The sequence below is a fragment of the Microtus pennsylvanicus genome, chromosome 9, assembly GCF_037038515.1.
Source record: "Microtus pennsylvanicus isolate mMicPen1 chromosome 9, mMicPen1.hap1, whole genome shotgun sequence".
In the NCBI taxonomy this organism is placed as follows: Eukaryota; Metazoa; Chordata; class Mammalia; order Rodentia; family Cricetidae; genus Microtus; species Microtus pennsylvanicus.
In genome coordinates, this window is record NC_134587.1 from 94,491,957 (window position 1) to 94,516,293 (window position 24,337).

A 24,337-nucleotide genomic window follows, 5' to 3' on the forward strand; every position below is an offset into this window, starting at 1 on the left:
GGGCGTTTAGTTCAAAATATAGGGCTTTCATCCAAGGTTTTTTTTTTTTTTTTAAGACAGAGAAAAAAGGAGAGGAGGGGGTTTTGCTCGCCGTCCAGATCGGAAGATTCTCATCTGCGTGGTGGCGATGGGGGAGGGGAGTCTTTTGAAAGAGTCTATGATTAGGTAACAAGGAATTTTACGTCAAGTAAGAAATCGCGAACAAGACCACAGATTTAAAGGGGGGCGAGAGGTTGGGTTAGATTTACAAGGAGCTACAGGGAACTCAATATTAACTGCTCGGTGTCTGAAGTCTTCGATGCTGCAGCCAGAGCAAGTGGCGACCTCCCCTTGTCTAAAAGCGGTCGGGAACTTCACCCAGTCCCGGTCTCTGCTGTGTCCGGGTCCTGTACCCCAGAAGAAAGTCCCTGCGGCCTGCTTTTCTCAGCGAGGGCTTGGTTAGATAGAGCTTTACTCTTAGCTCTAGAAATCAAAGAAACTAGAGTACTGTTAAGAAGGGGCTTTTTGGGGGTGAAGAACTAGGGAGGAGGGGAAGGATTTTGGGGAGGGAGGAAGATGAAAAGTATTAAACCGGTTTGTTTCATGAAACTCATGTATATAAATTCGGTGCTATAGAGGCTTGCCAAAGGGTCTCCGTCTTTAGCCATCCCTGTGGTGATGTTCACACCTTGCCTTCGGGCACGGACCTTTGAGCATTCCCATGGCTCTCTGACCGGAGGTGGTCTGCAGTTAGCCTGACCAGACCTTCGTGGGTGAGGGTGGGGGGCGGGATGAGTGGTATTTCGGACTTCTGCGGATGGCTGACAACACAAGGGCGAAGGGTTAGAACAACTAGGCCAAAGCGATCTGAACTTTCTCCCCTTAGGTCAGCCGGCACTGGGCCGACCTGGTGGGCGAGGGGCTGTGTTTACAGACACTTGCCTTTGTTTATAGGGGGGGGGGAATAGCCCAGGTTTTCTGTAGCTCTTGACTGTTTGGCCAAGCGGCTCTTTCCTTTTGCCTGCAAAGGTCTACTACATCTTTACTTTTAACAGCTCAGAAGGAAGATTACAGGTTCTAGAGGTAGAAGAAAGGGAGCTAAGAGAGTGGCCAGTGAAGGGACTGGTGGTGGTTTAAAGACATTTCTTATCTTCCCCATGAGCCTGGGCTTGGGCCTGCTTGGGGCTTCTCTTTGGGCCTTAATACACTCTTGGTTTATTCAGGCTTTCTGTTTTACTAAAAACCAGCACAGGGAAGTAAAAGAGCTTGGTGTGCTGTCCTGGTGTTACAGTTTCACTAATCCTCTCTTTAGATGGCCACCCTAGGTATCCACCCCCTTTGACTATCCAAGGCCACTGAGCTGCAGGGCCTTCTCTCACTCCAACCTGCCAGTACTAGGCCCTGACACCGAATCCCACGCTACTATTTCAACCTGCCAGGAAATCCCAGCAGGCTAGAAATCAAGCTGCCTTAATACTTCAGCCAGCAGAAAGCCCTGGGTGCTCCAGCATCTCAGTTGAGCGACCCCTCTAGCGAGCCACAGTCCTGAACTAGGAGGACACTTCAACCTCCAGAACACAGATTATTCTTTCCCTCAGTCCCGAATCTCAATTGTTCCCAGCATCCCTATCCGCCCAATAAACCTGCCTTGCCTTGTCAGACCCCGATGAAGCGATGAAGTGAGCAGGATTTCTGCTGTACTTCCCATGTTTTTCTCGTCTACAAAACGTCTCTTTTTCTCCTTTGTTTAAAAGCAGTAGAGGGCAAAGACCCCAAGCTCCTGCTTGTGGGACGGGCTAAAAGGCCTCTGTTTTAATTGCTCTGATAATGTGTTTGCTGCCATTTTGTTAAGAGCAATCACTCCTGCAGCGAATTCACAAGCATTCTAGACAGACCGGAGCCGACAAAAATGTAGGATTTGACGTTAAAAGCTAAATGGGAAGCTGGGGTGCGGAAGGTGAATTGATGGTCGATCTGGCTGTCAGGGTTTGGCCCCAGACCTCCACGCACGCACGACGAAAGCCTGATAACCCTGGAGCGTCTGCAAGCACCCTGGAGCGTCTGCAAGCAAGCTAGGGATCTCTCTCTCTCTCTCTCTCTCTCTCTCTCTCTCTCTCTCTCTCTCTGTGTGTGTGTGTGTGTGTGTGTGTGTGTGTGTGTGTGTGTGTGTGTGTGTGTGTCAGAGTGGACCTCAGTATTCTTCTCAGCTCAGTCTTTCCGGACTTTCGTTCCAAGAGAGGAGCATTGACAGCAGCTTCCAGAGCTCGGGTAACAAATGAGAGCTAGGTCACTGGGGGTGGAGGGGGCTTTGCCTGCCTCCTCCCTCCGCCCCAGGGCCACACTAAGGAAGTAGGGAGTCAGGGAGCTCTGGTTAGGCCCGTTGGTTGCAGTATTTTCATTGTGGGCCTCAGATCTTAGGCCGCCTTTCTGGGTTGTAAAAGGCTTTTGATTTCACCCATGAAAATGGATGCAACAGTGTCTTGAATGAAGACACTCTTGGGGACCCTCCGAAAATGTGTCTGCCTGAATCCCACGTGGACCGGTGGCCCAGTCCCCGCCCCTCACCTGTGGTCCTGCTGGCTGCTGCCCCAAAGCTAGAATCTCAGAACTAGCATCCTGCAATGTCAAAGTAGGTGGAGAGAGGCAGGGGGCAGTTAAGGATTTCAGATTTGGCAGAAGTGTGGAAATTGAGAATGATTTCCAATGCAAAACGACAAACTACAGGAGGCGGGGGCTTTGGAACTCCTCTTGAGAGACTTTGAGGGGGAGAACCTGGGCCAGGTACGAGGGCCTGAAGTGTTTCCAAAAGGACAGCAAACTGTAAAAGATGTCACAAAAGTCTGGACTTGCATCTGAACAGAGGGTCTCCAAACTGCAGGCCGGCTCCATTATCCCTGTGTCTTTAAACCTGTGCTATTTCTAAAGTCGTTTGCACAGGTAGTGGGTTTCTCTTGGATTGCCGCTTGACATGCGCCTTGCTTCTCCCTGTGTTTGAACTATGTCTACGTACTCGGAGTTGGAAGAAAGGTTGGCCAATGGATGCAAAGCGGAGTTGGTTTTAGAAGGAAGTTTGTGGTGGCATAAGCCCCATAGACTGCTGAATCTGGGCCCTGGCCACTACCCATCCAGTCATGCTATCTTAACTTGGGAGAACCGGGCCTTTCAAAGTCAAATCCTCCGGCCCAGATCTTCACACGAGGAGAGGGCGCTAACGAGTCTTCCGAACACGCGAGAATTCTCTCCAGTCCAGTCCCCCAGCTTTTGGATCTCTAGGACAGAAAGAAAAATCTCAGGAACCGCCCTCAGACTGGGGTTCAGAAATCGGAGACCCCCACAGCCTAAAAGGTTCGCGACGATGCAATGAATTGCTCTTGTGGAGATTATCGGGGTGGGGGTGCATTAGGTATTTTTAACTTTTTAAAAGAGGAAGAAGGGGACCGCTCCAAAAGAGGAAACCAATCCCACGTTTCCGGGGGCCGGACAGTTCTAAAAGCGCCGCCTCACCACCCAGCCGGTGTGCTACAGTGCACAGTAACTGTCTGCCCCAGTTCTAATTAGCCTAAGACGGCTGAGCTGCTTTGGCCGGCCGGCCTTCTAGAAGTTAACGCAACAGAATCTCGGACTCCTGCGGGTTCTAAACTTCTTCCCGGGTTCTCAACGTTCCACCCTACCCAGGCCGGTTCTTCATCCAGGAGCGCGAGCATCCAATCCCCTGCACACACATTCCCTCCAAATTTCTCCCGGCATTTCGGCCGCTTTGATGATCAGATGGTAGAGCCCTGATTACAAATTTATTCCCGGCCTCTCTGTCCGTCTTTATCTCTGCTATTAAGGACATCTGGGAGTGATTAGTGCCGCGCCTGCGCCCGGCCGCGCTCTCCTATCTCGCCGCAGCGGGGCCCAGAGCCTCGCTGACGTCAGGGCAGACGGCTCGGAGCCATCCCAACAGAGCTGGGTGTAATCGGCTGCTGCGCGGCCAAGTTCTCCCGGGGCCAGGCAGGCAGCTGGAAAACTCCATCCGCCTGCGCGAAGAGACCTTCTAAATATATATATTTTTAGCCTAGAACACTTTTTTGTTTTCCTTGTTTGGGGTGAGAAGGGGCCAGTTGGTGATGCTTACTTGAAACCTTCCAACCCTGTCCGTCATGAGCATTCTTTAGTAAAGCCTTCTTCGATTGGTCCCTACCAACCTTAGCTCTTTGGCTACCCCTGAGCCAAGCGCTGCTTCCCTTCTCGAGCAGAGTCAGGAAAGTAACGCCAGTGCAAAACGAAGACTCACATGGATGCGAGAGGGGCCCTCAAGAAACTTCTTAGAGATAGCTAGTGCCCCGCCCACGGCCCCTGCCTGAGCTATAGTCCCTAGGACCAAATGATGGAAATTTAAGCCTAAGGAAGGGGACGACCTGGCAAAAGTTTGATTACAGAGCATGACCTCTCTTGAGGCTGCCACCTCTGCACCTGCTGTTGCAGTGAGCTGCCCAGTTAGCTCTTAAGCTAACTAGCGTGGCAGCTTTATACTGTGTTGTGTTGCAATGTCCAGGGCAGAGGAGTGAGGTCTGTGTGTGAATCCTAGACTCTCAAGACCTCTGAGGAGCTGCTACCTGACAGACAGGTGCGGTGCGGTGATGAACCCAGTATCCGAAACTCTTCAAGATGGAGCTTCTCATTCCCCAGAGAACTGACAAAATTACAAACCCACCCCTATTTCATCCAAACTTCCAAAACTTCTGATTGGGCAGGCCGTGGGCTTCATTTTAGATCTTGCAATTCTTAGAACACCCGCAGAGAATTCTAGAAGCATGGCCTGGGGCCACACCAACCACCATAATCAGTCCAGGGTCTTAGAAATGTCTTCCTTGACCCTCCAGAAACACTTCCTGGTGTGGGTAAGGATGACATCATCACACGTGAGAAAAGAGGAGGGCAGGGCCTCCATTATGGAAGTCTACACCCTGCAAGAGAGAATTCACCAAGACCTGTATCTTTTTGCATCTCGATTGAACTTCATCAGTAATAGATGACTTTCATAGAGTGGAGTTCACTTCCTCATACCCCAAACAGAGCAAGCTGCATGTCCAGTCAGAGGCTTACAATTCGGAGGGGAGAGAAGACACCCTTGGTTTGAGTAAAGCGATAAAATGACAAAATCCACTAAGGGAACAAAAAATACAAAAACAATTGGGGGATCCAGAACCCCCAAAAGTTCTTCACAATCAGCTGAAGCTACTCCATAGAGCAGACTCAACGTCTTCACGTAATCTAGGGTGGAAATGGGGAATTACTTGCCATTCTAATTCTTGGGGAGGGGGAGCGGACCTCTGAGGTGTGATGTTTGGAGAATCAACCCTTGTGGACTTATTACTCTGGCCTGGCTGAGAAAAAAAGACCATGACTACAAAGTACCGGTTTTTACACTGTGGGTTAGTCACAGTTTGCCTTTATGTTGAAATCTGATTGGTGCAGTCAGCCATATTTCTGAGTTTTGATTTGGTTTGATTTGGAGGAGTTTGCTTGTTTTGTTAATTGGTTAGTTGGTTAGTTTGGTTTGGTTTTTTTTTTTTTTCAAGACAGGGTTTCTGTGTGTGTAGCCCTGGCTCACCTGGAATTCGCTCTGTAGACCAGCCTAGCCTCAAACTCACAGATCCGCCTGCCTCTGCCTCCCAAGGGCTGGGACCAAAGATGTGCCCCACTACTACCTGGCCAGATTTCTGAATCAGGTTACTCAAAACCACAAAGATCCACACACTATTCTGACCTACAGTGTTTTCTTGCTCCGGGTACAAGGCTCCAGGTGAGGCTGGGATAAAACTAGGTGAGTCACTGGTCAGAGATTCTCAGTTTATGACCCCAAGCAGAGAATCTAGATTCATAGGAAGCTGAGCCTTTCAGGTAATAATCAGGAGTAATTGCCAATTCTGGCCTCCAACCAGTACCTCAGCTGCTGCTTTCTCAAGTAATTTTTGCTCTTCAAAGTATGTTTGTGCCTGGCAAGATCTTGCTAAAATAGCCCAAACTAACCCAGAACTCTATGTGGATTATGCTAGTGTCAAATCATGGTAATCCTCCTGCCTCTGCCTTCCAAGCACTAGGATTACAGCTATGTCCCATTATGATCAAGGTCAAATAGTATTGTTAATACACAAACCATCAGAAGTGACCAGACCCAAGAATCTAGTGCTTCCCTATGACCAAATGGTGTGTTTCAAAATATCATTCCGTGTTGTCACACCAAGGCATCTTCCAGCCACTGGTGACCAAGAACTGAAGAGTCAGGGAGACCTGCAGAAACATATGACTTGTTCCCTGATGCTTGCTGCTCAGCAAGCTAAAAATCACTTAAAACAAACAAGTACATTTAATCAAGGGCAGAGAATTCTCAACCTTCATTAAACATATTGCCTGGAGGAGGCCAAAAAAGATAGTATTCTAAACCAAGATGGCAGCAAATTCCCTCCTCTGTGAAAAGATGGTCGCCAATGACCACTGATGTCTGGACCTTCTTTATAAGGTGGGTTGCTGCTGTTGCATGGAACACGCTCTCTCTCTCTCTCTCTCTCTCTCTCTCTCTCTCTCTCTCTCTCTCTCTCTCTGTGTGTGTGTGTGTGTGTGTGTGTGTGTGTGTGTGTGTGTGTGTGCCTCGCTTGTGGCTTTTGTTTTAAAGAAAACAAAAACAAAATCTAAGTTTGTAGCTAGTAGGGGGCAGAAGAAAACCTGATGTGGTTTTAATGGGGAAAAGTAGCGGTCAGACCGCCTGACCATTGCCTTCCTTGCAAATCTGGTTTTCATATTCTCGCTCAGTAATCACCTCAAACCATAACTGTCTCTGAAATTATTCATTAAAGTCATTTTTAGGGATTCTCACAGGATGACTCTTACGTTTATGATCTGAGAGCAATGACATCAGTCTCTGTCTTTTTTCCGCTTTTAATTAATGCTCTGGAAGACGGGATTGGGGGAGGCTGAGAGCATAGGGAGGGGGGCGGGCTGGGTGGAACCCGCAGGCCTCTCTGCTCCAGCGGTCAGCTGAGCGCCGGCGCGCAGACATCCTTTGATTAAGGAGGGTATTTCGGGGAGTGCAGGCTGTGCAGAAGATCACGGCTGTGCCCTGTGGTGCTGTCAGCAGTGACAGATCCCAGATGGAGCCGCTACTGTGTGGCAGATTGAGTTTCTCAACAGAAAACTCACCCTTCCTCCTATACGTCTTCAAAAACCTTCCCCGGATACTCCATCCATCCAGGTCGCGACGTTTGAAATAGAAACAGTCCAACCCCAAAGTTGGTTTTGAGTGTGTGCTTGTAGGCTAGGTTTATTTTCCCCCCTTCCTCTTTGCTCTGTACTTCCCCTCCTTTGTGTATCTTCAACTCATAGCGTAGACACGGCACCGTTGAACCAGCACTGAGGGGTCCCCGAAGGCAAGGCAATCCAGTGGGTAGAAGCTGTCGTCGTCAGCGATGCGGAGTGAGTCTGTGGCACACGAGGGGAAGTCAAGGTGGACCCCGTGAGTCACACTCTGGAACAGAGAAACTGGGGGCGGGGAGGGTGGGAGATAAAGGAGGAAACTGAAGGTCCGTTGTCCTTGCTCTAGCCTGCCTGACTCCTCAGGGAGGCAGTGCGGAGTGCGTGATTAGGGAGCCTGGGTGTTAACGTGGTGGTTGGAGTCGGTCGAGGATGGATGAGATCTGTGGGAGCGAAGAACCCTTAGGAAGAGGGAAAGAGTACTCTGCGTGGATCCGAGCTGCGGTCTGAGCGGTGAGACTGGTGGATTCCGGCCTTCTCAAGGTGAGAGGGGACGCGTGAAAGCCCAAGTCTCTACCCAATACTCCCCCAGCCCCGCATTTCCGCACGTTTTGGGGGTTGGAAATTGGGTTGCAAAAATATGAATGTATTATAAACTGTTCTTTAAAAGTGACTTTAAATGTCTTGAACCTTTGCTCACCGGAAGCAACAGAGATTCCTCTCTTATCCCCACCCCCAACCCCTGTCCTTCTCAGGAAGAGTTGCTCTGCCCAGCTCTGGGCTAGAGGCAGTGGCTGAAAAGAGAGGGAAGAAAGGCTGAGAGCTCCCGGATACAGAGTCCAGCGGGAAGAGCGGTTTCTAGGCCCCACCCATCTCCCCCACACACTCCAAAGTTTTCTTATTAGTGAATCTTGGCGCGATTTTTTTTTCCGGAGGAAACATTTGAAATCAATAGGTGAGACGAGAGAGCATGTTTTGTTCTATTGTGATTTAATAATAAGCAGTGTGTCCTTTTAAACACCCTGGCAGTCCCCACCGTCCTTCTCCCACACCCTCTCTGGATAAGACCCAGTTGGAGCGTCCAGGAAACTAAAAATACCGGCGATGCCACGCTCAACGTCCGTGAATCCCCCCTCCCCCTCCCCCGGCTTCTGCAGGGCGGGGACCCTTCGGGTGAGGAATCGGCACCTTCCTCACCCGGAAAACCTGACCGCAAGACCAGGTAGCTGGCTCTTTCCTCCTTACGAGTCAAGGACCCGAGTCTGAGTTAGGTGGGGAGGCCCCACCCTGCAGCCTCGGAGAGAAAGCGGCTCCTCGTGACCCGTGGAGCCCAACCAGGGTGTCTACACTTTTCAAGTAGACCCTTTGGTCAAATCTAAATGACACTTTTAATGCCTTCCAATCTGCCCCTTCTAGAGTCTAATTTTTGGAAAGAAAAGAGAGAGGTGGGCCATTAGACCCTGTTAATGTCACTGTCATCTAGTATGCAAGCATTCTTCAGTTTGTATTGATGTGCATACTTAGGGGGAACCTACGAACCCCACCCCACCCACATCCGCCAATGTAGTCGTATGTGTCCGTGTCCCGTCCCCCCGCCTCCCCCCACACATTTCCAGCCTCAATTGTCGGGTAAAACCGAAAAACTATATGAAAACAAAACACACTGAATTTCAAATCTCCCGCCCACCTCCTCTAGAAGGCAGCTTTTATTTTCATTGCCCATGATGGATGAAAGTAGTTTATTTTGATTTTGTTTTCTTGTACCCACATGTCTTGTAAAAGGTTCCTGTGCACGGGCCTGGCCCCCCTCTGATGACGGTGGGGGCCTTGCTTCTGCAGTCCCCACCACTTGGTTTTAAGTCCTCGCCTGGAGCCGAGGTGTAATTGTGACCCGCCCTAACTCTGATTCTCCCGGGGGTACGGTTGGCCTGGCCAGACTGAGGCCGGGACCTCCCAAGTGGCGGCCTAGGCTCCTCGAGCCTCGAGGTCCGCGCCCCCAGCCTCCTCCCCCTTTTCTTCCTCTGCGGACTTAGCTAGCCTTTTCTCTTGGTTCTGTACTTGGTCCGTGCTCCAGCTCAGAAATGGTAAACCTTTTCTTCCTTTGTGTTTGCTTTATTTGTGTATATTTTACCTGTTCAGCATCTTACAGGGACTTTTTGGGTCGCCTTCCCATTGAAATCCCAAGTCCGGACGGTCTTGATGGAAATCTGGGGCAAAGAACTGGGAGCCTCTAGCCCCCTCCGCACCGCCGCGGAGTCGGAACCCGAAGCGCTTCTGCGTAACGTCAGCGCGCCGGGTAATTTACCTTTCCTGCGCGTCTGTCAATATGACTAATTTCCACCCGGGTCAAAAAGCCTTTCTCCGGCAGTCCATCTTGAAGCTCTCTCTTAACGCGGTAGACGGGGGTTGTTTTGTTTCCACCCTAGAAATAAATACTCTTGGGGCGTCCCTGCCAGGGCAGCCCTGAGACGAACAGGGGAATATACACCGTGTCAATTAAAGGCAGTTTGCCTTGAACTACGAACTGCGATTGGGCCTCAACGACAGCGACCTGCTTGCCTTTTAATACACATTACCTAACTCGTCCTTGATTCCAGTGCTTTCTTTAGAAACAGATATTTTTTTTTCTTCCAAGAAGGAAGTAATTATTGCTCCAATTCTTCTCCATTGGGTGCAGTCCCCTAATGAAACAGAGCCACAATTCAGGGTGTGTTTTAAACATAGGATATGGTTGCTAATCTGGCCTAGACAATATATCATCCAGGTGATGTTTTACAATAACTTTTAAACTGCTACCGACCTCTAAGTGCGAATCGTGCGGTGGAGTCAACCGCTCTTCCAGAGGCCGCTAACGGATGCTGGTAGGGGCAACGCCCTGACTCTGAGAAACGTACTTGAAAAAGTTAGCCTGACAGGGGAGACTGGGCGATTCTCCGGTGGCAAAAACAAAGGATCTCTGAGGATATCCAGTTAGCTCCCTTAGGCTTTGGAGGATTTTACTTCACCCATCCGTGGACCAAGGTACAGCGGACACTAAAAAAAAAAAAAAAAAAAAAAAAAAAAAAAAATCCCCAACAGCACATTTTCTTTGCACAGGGAGTGAGGACACAACTAATAAAATTAAAATTGTTACAAACTTGACAATATATGCCTACACACACACGGGGGGGGCGGTACTAGTAGACTTAGGGAAATTTGGCACTTCTGTCAAAACCGGGGAATACCACCCAGAGAGGTGGTTGGCACACCCTGCACCATGATGCCACCTATAGCTTAACCCACACTCATGCCTCAGCCATCACACCTGTCTCTGGTGAACACACACACACACACACACACCTCTCTCCCTTTCTCATCTGCGGGTGCATTTATGGCCTAATGAAAGTATATCCTTTAGGGAAAAGACTGTCTATAAAACTTGAAATATGGAGAGCCCATTCACACTGGCCTGGTCTTGAAGTTTTGTTTTGTTCTGTTGTTTCCATAATCTCCTTGTTATTTTTACTAAACTCCGGACATTTTTTTCTTCCCAACCTCTGTTCACTCCTCGTGGGAGGGAAACCGGTTTCAGCCTGAACACTTATCTTTATTTGTGGAGAAGGCATTCTTTAGGGGAAAAGGAATTCTACTGCCTATTCTCTGTCCTCAAGTCCCTGGCACCACATGTTCCAACAGCTGGGGAAAACCAGGGGTTCTTTCAACCCCCTTTAATTTTCTTCTTACCCCAACTATCTCCCTCCATTGCTACCTTTTGGGGTCTTAGGCCCATCCTTTCTCCTGGCCACTATATGAAACCCCTCCCAGCATACTATGGGAATCACATAAACACCTGTCTAGTGAGGGAAAGATAACCTAATTTTATTTGTGGGACAGAATCTTATGGATGAACACAAACGGACGGAGCAGAGATCATTCCCAGTTTACTGTCCTATATACTGTACATTTAAATAAGACAGTTTCTCTGTAAGCCCTTTCATTTAGCAACTTGACCTTTGCCACTAGAGCAGTTTAGGTTGTTTACAAGCCTGGACTGTACAACAGGAAAACCTTCTAGAGGCATAAACATCAGAGGGAGTTGCAGAGCAGTGTCCTTCAGCGGGGTGGATTTGTTTATTTGCACATTCTTGAAGACCACAGCAGTTCTAAATTAAAATATTTGGGGCATGCAAGAACTCTTTAATTACCTGGAAGTAATGAAAGTGAGTGATTATCCAGCCCCAAACATACAAGCTTCCTTTGATTTCTGAGTTCACCCTCAGTTCTGATGCTTCTATTTTTTTTAAAAAAAAAATAGGTTTGAACAAGGCATGGTTTCTACCCTAAAATCTGAACGCTTGGAACGTGGGTACAGGAGATCACCAGAAGTTGCAAGTCAAGTTTGGTCTTCACAGCAAGTTCCAGACCAGCTAGGACTATATAGCAAGACTCTCTTTCACAAAACAAAACAAAATGAAAGACACACACACACACACACACATATTTAAAGCATTGTGTTTTCCTTCCTGAGTCATAGTTGCCTATCTCCTACCCCTTTAGTGTCCTGGGAAAGGAGCAAAGTGTACAGTCCACTCTGAGATGTGTAATTGGGTGTATGTGGAAGCCATTTCTAGGTAAGGATCTTCTCCCTGGGGTGGGGGGGGGGCGGGGAGAGTGACCACTACAAAACATCTGCTAGAAACTGTCTTTCTGGTTATATTGTAGCTTATTCTTACCCAGTGCCACTAAAGGCTCTCACTCCTTCAAATCTACCTTCCCAGTGACTTAACTGGAGCTGTAAGTGGCTTTAAACTGGCTGGTCCCCCTTTTGGGGAGGATGAAAGGAGAGACTCACCTAAAATGCTTCTCTTCTCATAAAAATAGCATTTCCTGGTCAAATCTCCAGTTTAGGAGCCATTAAACACAACAAAAAGCAAACTGTGTTTTTAAACCCTAGATTCTCAGCAGATAGCAACAAGTACTTCCGCTCAATATGTGGCAGATGCTAAATATGCTGCATCAGGATTTCTTCCTTGGCTGTTTGTAAAGATAGGTCTACCTGTAATCTGGACTAGCCTTGAACTAAGTAAGCATCCCTCCTCCTATGTCCATCTCTCAAGTGCTAGGATTACAAATTACACCATCTCATCTCATGAGATATATTCCTAGGGAAAAGGCATGATGTTCTTGTGAGACAAAAATATAAACAAAATAGACAGGTAAAATGGGTTTCCAGCTATTTCCTACCCACTGTTCTTCATTGCTTGCTCATCTTCTCTAAGCTTTCTAATATATGGCAATTCCAAAAGTCGTATCATTTCCATGGTTCTAGCATTGCAAGTCACTGCTGACTGTGTCTGTTCAGCTGGTGGAAATGGGAGGGAATGGGGAAGTTCTTTGGAGGCTGTGAAGAGACTCACACAAAACAGAAAGTTGTGGTGTAAGATACACCCTAACTGTAACTTAAATTTTACAACCAGGGGTATACCAGAACAAATGATCACTAAGGCTCCATATTTGATTGTCTTTACTCTGTGACTGATGCCACAGAATTAGGAGAGGGAGGAAAGAAAGGGGAGGAAGGGAAAGCAACTAGAAAGATAGAAATTATTCAATTCTATCTAGAGTTGTGGAAGTGGCTTTTTGCGTTTTAGTGTGACCCTCCTTCCAATTCAAGATGATCTTGTTTTTGTGTTCTTTTGGGTGCTTAGGATTGAGTCTCAGGCCTTGCACAAGTTAAGAAGTCCCCTTTCCACCAATCTGTCCCTTCATCCCTCCAAATTGAAAACAGCTAAGTTGCTATGCATCAAATAAGTCATGAATAAATTTTCTCTTACTATAAGAGAGTTTTTATAGTGTTCTCATATGCAGTTAATTTGTGCAGGTTCTAAATAAATAAGCAAAGGATTAGGTGATACATATTCACTATAAAATAAGTGAGATAAATTCTGAGATGTAATGGCCCATGCAGACTTTGGCCTCTCGGGTATTTTGTTATTTACAGTTCAACAAATGAGGAAAGGATGCTCAGTGGCCAAGAAAGGTTCTAGAGAACTTGCCCAGTGTGCCTGGGGCCCTAGGTTTGACCTTCAGCCATATGAAGTCTGTACACCCAACACATGAGATGAAGATAAGGCCAGAAGTAATTGGATTTTATAAAAAAAAAAAAACAAAAAAAATGTTTTTGTTTCTCTTAAGATCACCGAAATCTTTCAACTTCTGCAGAACAAATAACACCTTTATCTACATCTTTGTGGTCTTGGGAAAAGTTTAAGGGTCTTATGCCTGAGTTTAGCCTAGACAGTAGCTTATCCTTATTGTTGTTTATATAAAAGATGTAGATGGAGAAGAAGACACTTTTTTTTAGAGAAAAAGATGTCATGTGTAGAAAAGATGAAGTAGTTCTGTTTTCTGGTACTTGAGCAGAATTGTAGTTAAGCTGACTCAAGCCCATGCTCTTCTTCCCCACACCATTCTTTCCCCATCCCTGTAAGTGATGTTAGAAGCAGTTTCAGTCCCTGGGAAGACTACAGTCATTTGGTGTGGGGGAGGACTGCTAAGTATCTACACATTTATTAATAACGAAAATATGTTTTCACTTTGGACTCTCTCCCAGCCCCTGCGTTAAAATACTACTAGAATTAGAAAAAGAAAAAAAAACGAAGGTTTTTGTTTCTTTCTATGAATGGGTTTTTGTCTACTCTTAGGGACCCAGTGGCAGAGTTTGCCTTACACGCTGAGGGTAAGCTGGCCAGTAAAGTGGACTAGTTTTCAGATCATGTATTGTGGTCCAGGGACGCCTTGGTGGAACCAAAGGGCAGTTGGTGGTGAAAGGGACCCGAAACCTTCTGCCCCTCTGCAGCCCTGACGCTGTTCATCAGACTAGAAGCTGAAGAACAATGTCACTTTAATTTAGCATGTGCATATGTTGGCCAGCATCTTGGCCAGTTTTATGAGGTTTTACTGGCAGGGTCAGCAGGTCTGATGCTAGTGTTCTCATGAGGATTAAGGATTCTAATGAATCATGTGACTGTGAATAGCCCTGGATGCTGGCAGCATTTAGGAGACCCACTTACCCACCCTCAGGCTTTCCCCCCTGGAGGTCTCCTTCCATTCCCAGAAGGGAAGACCGATCTCTAAAGACCCACCAAAGAAGAGGCCCTCAGGATTTTAAAATATTCTCCTCTTCTGCTTTTCAGCACAGACTATTATAAATGTTACATGTTCACATGGGTATATGTGTATATTTCTGAAAATGTGTACTTGCATGCACATATAATATGAATACGGAAGACGATAACTAAATTCAGCAGCTGATGTGGACCCGCAGAGTTCATCTGGTCTGGCCACTTCCGTGTATATCATATGTTGGAAGATGCTCGTGGTACTAGGAAATCAGGTCTCATTAACTAGAGAAAAAAATGGGAGTGATGGGTTTCTCTTCCTTCTGTGGGTGGTTATTTCCAGAGTTCTCTTGTTTATTAAAGATGAATAAGAGGAAGTTTCAGCAGGAAATGTTTTAAAAAGGAGGCATCATAGAGAACTAGGTGGGAAGACAGAAATTCTCATCTGGTGGTCGGATGATTAAAGAGACCTATCTCCACCATTTCCTGAATGTCTTTATTCTGTTCCAAGACTGCTGTCGGAGGCTGTTGTTTCCACACCACAGATACTTCATGCTGGTTAATATTTTCCCAAGTCAGTCAGGAGAATGGATTGGTCTCTCCTGGGGAAAGGGAATGGTATTCCTAAAAAGACAGCAGTTCTAATTCAAAGATGGGAGGCTCTGGTGGCCACACAAGTATGAGGTTCCTTTATAGCCCAGGGTCGCTGAGGTGGGGTTGGGACCATAGGTTCAGGAGGCTGCCAGGCTAAGCTCTCTCCTAGGCTGGAGAGAGACTGTAGGCCTGCTACGGGACTGCAGTGGATCAACAAGAAATCTCTAAAAGATGTAAAAGGAAGAAAGGACAAAGAGGAGAGCGCTGGAGATTGCTTAGGTCTGAACTGAGGCTTCTGAGTTTCTAGGGTACTTCTGGGGAGGCCTTGACTTGCCTGGCTGTGCAGTCTATATATTAGGAGGAGCCTCCCAAGTTTCTCTGGTCTTTGTTCCGCGTGTAGGAACAAAGAGTGTAGGTGCTGTGGCTTTGGGGGGAGGGGCTCTCACAATCAACAAGACAGGGCAAAAAAATTAAAATCAACCAAGGAAACCGAACAGCCTGCGCATGCCAGCTTTCCATTATTGGAAAGACCTGTTCTGGCCTCAGTGCTCAGTTTTGAAATACGAATAAATGGAGTCGGATCCTATATTACACTCCGGGGAAAGAGTTTTAATGTAAACGTAAAATATGCTTGTAATAATCACTTGTGGGCCCTGAAGCGCCACTAGAATCTCTGTCTAATTATAGGACGTGAGAGGATTATTACCAGCCAATTAAACCCCATCCTATTTGTAATTCCTCCCGCTGCTGCCGTCGACTTTTAAACGCGAAATTGCTCTTTTTAATATGAATTTTAAAAATACAAATGAGCTAAAGTGAGAAACAGAGTGAAAGGGGGCGGGGCAGAAAGGGAGAAAGCAAGAAAAGAGCCTCAGGCCCTGGCCCAGAGTCAAATGGGCATCTAGGAGAACCTAGGCCTGGCCTTCAGCGGGAGCTGCGAGAAGCCGCTTCCTCAGAGTTCCGAGGTTTCTTCGGCTTTCTTCCACGTGGAATTGCTCCCGGCTCCAGGGCGGGGGTCCAACAAGCCCCTAGGGCGGATAAGGAGCGAGGGGAAGGCCGGGCTGAGAGGCTGTGGCCACCGGGCAGCCGCGGGAGGCCGGAGTGGGTCCCAGCCAGGGGCGGAGGATGGAGCGGTGCGGGAGGAAGTGAGCTCACCCGGGGAGGAAGGGGAGCGGGGAACCCGGGCCGCGCGGCTTCGAGGCCCCGCGCACAGCGGGGAGACCCGGAGGAGGCTGGGGAAGAAGCTGCGAGCTCCCCACCCTCGGCCTCGGCCCTGCCCAGGGCCGCAGACGCAGCCGACTCCCACGGACTGCACGGCCGGTCCTCGGTGCTCCCCGGGGGCAGGAGCGCCAGGTGTGACTCGGAAGCTTCGGGCCTGGAGGAGGATTGGAGGTCAGCACGGTGGCGCTCGGCGTCCGAGCTTTGTTTCCCGTTCTCCTCGCTCAGCCCCCCCATCACGCCCTTTCTGGTTTTCTTCGCGCTGCGGGTCCTGGAGCCTCGGTTTGCTGGTGGAGCACAGCCGGGTTGTTTGCGAGGGAAAGCCAATGACTAGCGCGCGTTTGAATAGTGACTGAGTACTTGTAAGATAGAATATGATGCGCTATGGGGCTGTTTTCTAACTTGGGACCAGCTATAACCTGATGAAGTCCTGTGCTGCGAAAGCGCTGGATGAGCTCTTCAAACGGGTCCAGGAACGAAGAGTACCGGGCTGCTGCCTGTCTCTTAGGGAGGAATTCACTTTCTGGCTTCCTCAACTGAATGTTGGAGTGGTTGCCTTCAAGACCTCTTGTGTGAATTCGTGTCTAGAAAGAGGAATATCCAGGGATGCGGGAATTGAGGTTAATTCTACTTTGCAGTAGGGAAATCCAGCCTAGAGCTTATTTCTCTGCTCTTCCATGCGGAGGTGGGGAGGAAAGTGGTGTGCCTTTACCCACCTCCTGTCACAAACTCAAAATAAGTCGCACCTCTCAAGGACTGTTGAGAAGGTGGGAGGTCTGGCTCCCTCTATTGCCTGAGACTGAGGTTTGCTGAGGCCCAAGGTGGTCAGAACCCCCCTCTCTGTCCGTATATTGTTGTCAGAATGTGAGCGAGCCTTTGTCTACAGGGCACAGCCTGGGCAGTCAGCTTTGGGTACTCTAGATCTGGGTTTGATGTGGGACATTTCCATCACTTTAGAGCCTTGGCATCCAGCTCTAACCCCCACCTCTTGAGGAAGCCCCCACATACTTTCTGGCCCTTGCTGGTTTGGCAGGATGCTTAATAAGATGGGTCAGATATTGTTTTCATCTTTTATACACATACATGCGTTGCATATAAGATGGAGTTGAAGAGGAGAGGAAGCTGGGCTTTACCCTCACCTGTCAGCTGGGTCCCCATCTGCCACCAGAGTGCTGTTAGTGTGTTCCTCTCTTCTCTTCTCTCCGGTTTCACACCCCCTCCCCATTTGCCTTCCTGTTCACAACTTGTGGAGCTCCACAAAGGGGCTTAGGGATTCTGGGTCTTCCAGGCCGGCCAGAGGGGCCTTGTTGCCTGCTTTGGAAACTCTCCACTTTCCCACAGTATTTCACGTTCATATTCCTTTCCACACCCTGTTAGGCAGTAATGGCACTGAACCTGCTAAACACTTCCATGCTCCAAGCCAGGCCTCCCACAGCCCTCCAGATTTGAAGAGTGTTCTTCCAGCCTCGAAGATTGCTGCCTTTCTCTCTCCTCCTTGGATTGACCACCCTGCCTCCGGCTTAGTAACATGACTTGGTGCTGGGCACATAGGTCTAGTGAGAGTTTTTCAAGGGGTTCAGGGGGTCAGACATAGGAAGAGGAGGCAAGGGGACAGGTGTGGCTTCTCAGAATAGCTGACATTAGATTGGTGATTTTTTAAAAAAAGGAACAGCACTTGATAGGTAAGAGCAAAATCCTGGCTTCTCTCCCCAGAGGCAATAAACAAACAAGCAGGCCATGCTCCAGTCCTTGTTCAGGGAATGGAACCTGAGCATCTTAGTTACCTGTGTGTGGCCATCTTTTCCCTTCCTGGGCACCAGACCCAATGAGTAGCATTTGGCCACGAAGGGTACAGGATGCAGTGTTCCCAACCCCTTATTCTGATCTCCATCAGCTATAGCCTAGAGGGCTAAAGGAAAAGGGCTGGGGCTGCTCTATAAACTCAGTGGGTGGGGAGTGGGGGGAGTGCTGAGGAATAGGCAGTGGAATTCTGGGAGCCCACCTGTGGTGCACTGGACCTGGAATGGAGCTCTCTGTAGTACCTCTCAGGCCTGAGTTGGCTTTCTTGCTAAGTCTGGTGGTCACTGGGCTTCAGTGCAAGAAGTTCAGGGATGTTAATGTTCCTCCCCAGCTCCTCCACAACCCCACCTCAGTTCTTCCATCTGGACTAGCAATAAAATGTGCCCACCCCCTACCTCCAGGACATAGAGGAAAGGAACTAACTTTTAATGAGTGCCTATTAAGTGCCAAACATTTTACAGGCTCACGTTGTTCCATCTCCACAAGCTACAAAGAGGACATTTCTAAATCCTTTATGCCTGAAAGGACACTGCGGTCTAAAGAGGACAGCCCTAGCTAGTGTCTGTGCCTTCAAATAAACTCCCAGCCTCCTAGGTCAGGATGGCCTTGAGAGTCCTGTAGGCTGGATCTCCTGATGGCAGACATGCAGAGGAACTTGAAATGCCTGTCATAAGCATCTTCTGAACTCTCTTGAAGGGTGGCTTATGTGGTGGAAATACTCTCCTAAGCTCTTGAAGATTTGTGCAGCATCTTAAGCTGTAGTCCCCAGATACTCTCTGAAACCCTGGTGGCAGAGTCATCTGCTCCTATTTCTCATCAACCAAAGGAGCCCAGAGTACAATGACTCCCTAAAAGTTACTTAAGTTACTTTTTCTCCCCTCTCCATGTTGTTAGGATTTGAGAAGATATAAACTCAAATTCCTGGACTTGAGTTTTTATTCCTGGTGTTTAAACTGAACCCAAAGCTCCCTCTTCAGCCTGGGGTAGGAACAACTCAAAACTAAGGAGGCCTATAAGGCAATTAACTTGATTCTAATGCACAAAAACTGCCTCAACATTGCTTTACTTCTCAGGTAAGCAGAAGGGATTGCCTCCCTCCCGGCTGAAAGAGGGCTGAGTGCTGAGTGTGGGCCTCTGGGAGCAAAGCAGGAGGATCACTTCCCATAGGTAGTGATCTGCAATTTTACCTGCCAGCCTTCAGCTGGCAGTGGTCTCAGGGTGCTGCAGACATCGTTCTTCTCTGAAGAGGCTATCTCTGAAGATAATGCCTTAGGTTCTGGGTTTAAGGACTCTGCTGTGAAAAGTAGGAGGGCATGAAAAGCTAGGAAGCAAAGCAAATCTATAGGCCTTCAGACGGACGCAGTGTAACATGGGAATTTTTCTTTTTCTTTCATATGATACATCCCATCCACTCTTCCAAGCCTCCCCCCACATTCCCTCTCCCCCAGATCCATTCCTCCTCCCTTTCCCTTTAGAAAAGAGCAGGCCTCCCAGGGATATCGCCTGAAGACAAACACCGAACAGCAAAACAAATTACAATAAGACTAGACACAAACCCTCATATCAAGGCTAGGCAAGGCAACCCAGTAGGAAGAAAAGGGTCCCAAGAGCAGGCACAAGAGTCAGAGACACCCCTACTCCTACTGTTAGGAGTCCCACAAAAAAAAATCAAGCCAACAACCATACCATATTTGCAGAGGACCTAGTACAGATTCCTGCAGACTCTGTGATTGCTGCTTCCATCTCTTGAGCCCCTGTGATCCCTACTTCATTGATCCTGTGGACCTTAATCCTCTAGTGGGTGACATGGAAATTTCTTGAAGGAAATTGTTCCCTCTTATTTTCATTCCTATAAAGATGCAATCCCTGCGCAGATCTTCTCTGTTCTCTAGTCATCAACAGCCACTTTTTGGCTCTTTGAGACCAGACAGTGTAGCCCAATGTGTGGCAGAGGATGACTAATGAGCCAGCAGGAAAGCCAGTCCCATTCCTCTTCTTCCCTTTCCTGATGCTAATATTGAGGATGAGTCTCAGAGAAAAGGGGACAGCAGAGGAGAAAATAGAGCAGCTGGGGAACAGGAGAGAGGAACCTTACTCCCACAGTCGTCTTTTTAGTCTGGAAATGAACAGTCCGGGGAACCACACTCATCCAGGTTGAACCACTACTTTCCCTTTGTATAAAGAAGTGTGTGTGTGTGTGTGTGTGTGTGTGTGTGTGTGTGTGTGTGTGTAGGGTGTGCATTTCTTACATTTGTGACTAATTTAAACACTCTGTTCCCTAATTATTCCTGTAGCATTAAGCCAAACCCAGAGGAGGTTAGATGAGTGGTTATTTAATGGGACTTTTCAATCACGCAAGGCTATATTAATTCTTTTATAGTTGCCATGGTGAGGAGAGAGAATATTGTGATTTATTTTCCTCAGTTCACAGATGATGGCACTCTATCTAACTCGGCTGTGACAGTTAAGGCTAACTGGCAGACAGATGGGGACGCAGTTCATGAAACTCCTCTTTCTCCTCTTCTGTGGTGGGTTCTGCCGCTATCTGGTGGTGGTGACAGCAGAGGCAGAAGACCCTAGGCCTTGAAATTGGAATTAGGTTGTTAATTTAAACTAAACTCCCTCCTATTCCCTTTTCTTCCCTCCTCTCAGATAGGCTTCCCACGGAGACTCCAATTGGAAACTAAAACCCAAGACCACCAAGAGGGAGATTTAAAGGAGAGCAAGAAACCATGGAGAAAGGAACGGCCACAGGAAAGAAAAGAGTTGCCCACCGCTTTTGAAGGACATGCGGATTTTTTTTCCCCAAAGCACTTTCTGACTTTTCTCAACACACTTCCTAGAACCCATTTTCCTTGTTCTTATTCTGAAGGTTTTGTTTTGTTTTTGTTTGCATATTCCTGCAAGACTTTCGGATTGGCAGTGGAAGGGGAAATCAGCAGCCAGCACGAGACTTGGGGGGGGGGGGGGGGATAAAGCCCTGGCGGCTCCCGCCCTGGGTCCAGTCTAAGGCACTCCCCTCCTGGCTACCGCAGGAGCAGGCTGAGCCTCCGCCCACCTAAGGCTGAGCCCCTGGGCTGCTGGCCACGGGGTGATCTGGGCCAGAGTGATCGTGCTGCATTTATTAACGACTAGACAGATTACTTAAGCCAAGTCCCCAAAGAAAGGGATCCAAATGAGTAAAACAGTTGCAGCTCCGGCTCTAGCCAAGGCTGCGAGTCAGAGAATCCCGCCTGTTGACAGAGTCGCAGCTTCTTAGGCTTCTCCCGGTTTTAGGGGTGATGCCCCTTGGTGGGCTCAGCGCTCTGGGGCTTGCAGTCGTGCGAGGCTGAAAGGTAATTATTTGAACTATTAGACAATGCTACACCTGGCTGTTGAAATTTGAAGTCACGTCTGGTGTACTTCAGAAAACATTGCGGGCTTTTTTTTCTTCCTCAGCAAATTTAGTGTCTATCTTTTACTAATAATGACATAGTCCTAAAAGCCGTCAGATCCGCAATGGCGAACGGATGGATGCAGTCAGGGGTTGCACACTTTGGTTTCTGGGCTGACTTTTGGCCCTTCTTATCTTTGTGTTTACAAAACCAGAATATTAAAGTGTGGCCTCTAGACTGTCCTCACCACTGTGCGGTTCCTTCAAGTCTTCAAGGAAAATCTCTCTTCTGTTAGGGTGTGTCCTGCCAGACCGGCAGTTTCCCTTGTCTTCCCCGCTCCTGCCTGCGACCCTTGACTATGAATTCCCGTCCTTTTCTGGGCTCTCACTGGCGTGTTCTTCAACATGCCTTCACAAACATTTTCTCAACCTTGTTGGGCAAGGTTTGATCTACTAAGGAGTCCACATTCTGCTCCTCCCACCCCAGGCTAGTCCCTGGAAGTTAGGAGCACAGAGTTCTCTTCCCTGCTTGTCTTCCAGGTCAGTCGCAAATGCATGACTAAGGAATCTGAGGTTGAGAGAGGTCTGGAGTTGAGCTGGCCACAGGAATCAAGCGGTGAGGACAGGACACCCGTGGTGTTGGCCCCTAGGGAGCCCAGGGCTGCACCCAGAAATGCAGGCCAAGAGGCAACACCTAGATCAGAGTTCAGCCTCCTTCTCCTCCAGCCCTCACGGGCTCGAGGGAAGAGTTTAAAGCCACAGGTATTGCGTCCTTTTGATGCTTCATAAGGAGTCCGTCTTTGAAACCAGGCCTCCTTTTTATGTATTTATTTTCTTTTGGTAAGGAAAGTAAACATCTTGTTTATATTTCCATAGTGGTCAGGCCCCAATTATGCGTGATTCCAGCCACATGACTGCTGCAGCCGGAAGGCGCCGACCTCAGAAGAAGCCTGGAATTTCACATCGATTTTTTTTTCTTTTTTAAAGTTTAGACCGTTTGCGGAGGGTCAAGAACTGACAGGCTGAGGGTTGGAAAGTGGACAGCCAGGATTCCCCATTTCGGGGAGAAAAAAAAAGCCTTGGTGATACTTGCAGGGGAGGCCAGAGAAGGCAACCCATCAGCGAGCTTGCCCCTGCCTCTGCCTGCCTCTGCCATGAACGTGGTCTGGGCATCAAGGATGGCTCCCCTAGGTCCCCATCTGGTCAGCACCACTGTTCAGCCAGGACCCAGTAAAATCTCCTGAACATGTAAGACACGAAGAGAGGGAAGGAAGGAAGGAAGGAAGCAAGCAATGAGGGAATATCAGAAACATCTTTCTGGTCATGTGAACTTTATTGCAGATCAGAAAGTTATCCGAAGGCTGCCTCAAACTCCATTGCTCCAAATGCTGACTGTTCCTTGCACCTCACCACCCGCTGCAGCCTGCTGACTTGGGGCTTTTCAGATTTCCTCTTCTCTCTCCAGCTTCTACCCCCACCTGGCTGGTTGCATTTGGAGATGATTTTCCTTTTCTCAATTCTCCAGACCATGTGGCTCCCATGCTCACCTGGGCTGGTGCTTTCCCCAACCTTTCTTCCTGATGGGAATTCCAAATCTCCTCCTGTAGAAGGAAAGCCAGGCTGAGGAAAGGTCAGAGAAAGGAAGTCAAGCTAGAGGTCCAGGCATATAGTATTGTGTTCTCTGGGTGCCTTTGATTCATTCCAGAGAAATAAAAAGTATCTGAGAAAAAAAATTTGAATGGGTGACCATCTGTCGTTCCCCTAACTTACTAATTTCCAGGCTTGAGCCTGGTTCATGCACTGGGAGCGTGACCTTGTTTCCCTAAAAGGCCCCTCAAAGATCTGAGCACACAGTAGGCTACAACAATGATCCTGGTTGACAAATTGAAGTTCTGGGGGAGAAGGAACAGTTATTGTTATTAAGCAAAGCCCCCCTCAAGTGCCCATCAGTTTCTGTGCAGTTCACTTCATGGTCAGAAAACAGACTGAAATGATCTCCGGAGGACCCGCTTCTACCTTCCACTAGATGCCTCCCCAAACATCTCAACAACCTGTTCCCCCTGAGTAACCCACATAGAGATTTGGAGGGACTCCGCTCTGAAGGGCTGGTTTAACTGGCAAGACATTACTGTGACCCTATGCGCGTTTCCTGACCCCTAGAGGTCAGAGTGAGCAGGGCCCATGGAGGATCCCAATCTAACCGGAATCCAAATGTCTAGGAATGGGGACTTCTCCAAGGTCTGTTTATAGAAACACCATTCATCTTGGGCCCAGTGAATTTAACTCTGTGTAAAGACAATCCAAAATACGCCCAGCGAGGAAGGGAGCAGTTTCAGGAGGCTGAGGAGCATCTTCTCGATTAAAGGATGCTTGCTTTGGTGGCTCTGGTGTCCACCGGGACAGTATTGGGACACAATGGTTACCAAACCCTCAGAGAGCAAAATCCTTCACTAAGTGGGATAATCCAACCACAGCTCTGTGGCTAAGCAGGGTGGCGCACACAGCCCGGAAGTGCTTGCTTAGACCCGGAAGCACCTGGAGCTCGCTGCCCTCTTTTCTAGAAGACCTGTGCTGCCTTCGTGTGTAAAGCCGAGTTTGTGACCCCCATGCTGCGCCTGTCCCATCCACTTCTGGAATCTACACTGACTGGTTGAGGGTAGGGAAATGGCAACCACGAGTGCAGTTAGTCTTTGGTTTTACTTAAGCTGCCGGTCTACCCTACAGTGGGCTAGAAGGCATGCGAATGGAAAGAATTTATAATGGGAGCCCGATGACTAAAAAGCCTCACCATACATTATAGAGTGAATGTACTAGAGATCATAATTCCACACATAATAAAACGTCCCGTGTGCCCCCGCCCTCTGTGTCCCTCTCTGCGGGAAGCTCCCAGTGATCCGAGATGGGTGCGAGACTTGGGCGAGCAGAAGTTGGGGCGCACCCCGCTGTTCGCAGAGGAGCCGGACTCGCGGGGTGGCTGGCGGGCCTTATGACCTGCAGTCGTGCGGTTGTAAGAAAAATGTTTCAGATCCAACCTGGG

General features: G+C 48.4%; 1 long non-coding RNA gene across 1 annotated transcript; it reads left to right on the top strand.

Annotated features, from left to right (window-relative positions):
- Nucleotides 1-7,353: 7,353 nt before the first annotated feature.
- Nucleotides 7,354-21,540, top strand: LOC142856925 (uncharacterized). The gene is made up of 3 exons (XR_012911748.1): nt 7,354-7,468; nt 7,565-7,758; nt 20,580-21,540. It is a non-coding gene; the product is annotated as an uncharacterized LOC142856925 (long non-coding RNA).
- Nucleotides 21,541-24,337: the final 2,797 nt, after the last annotated feature.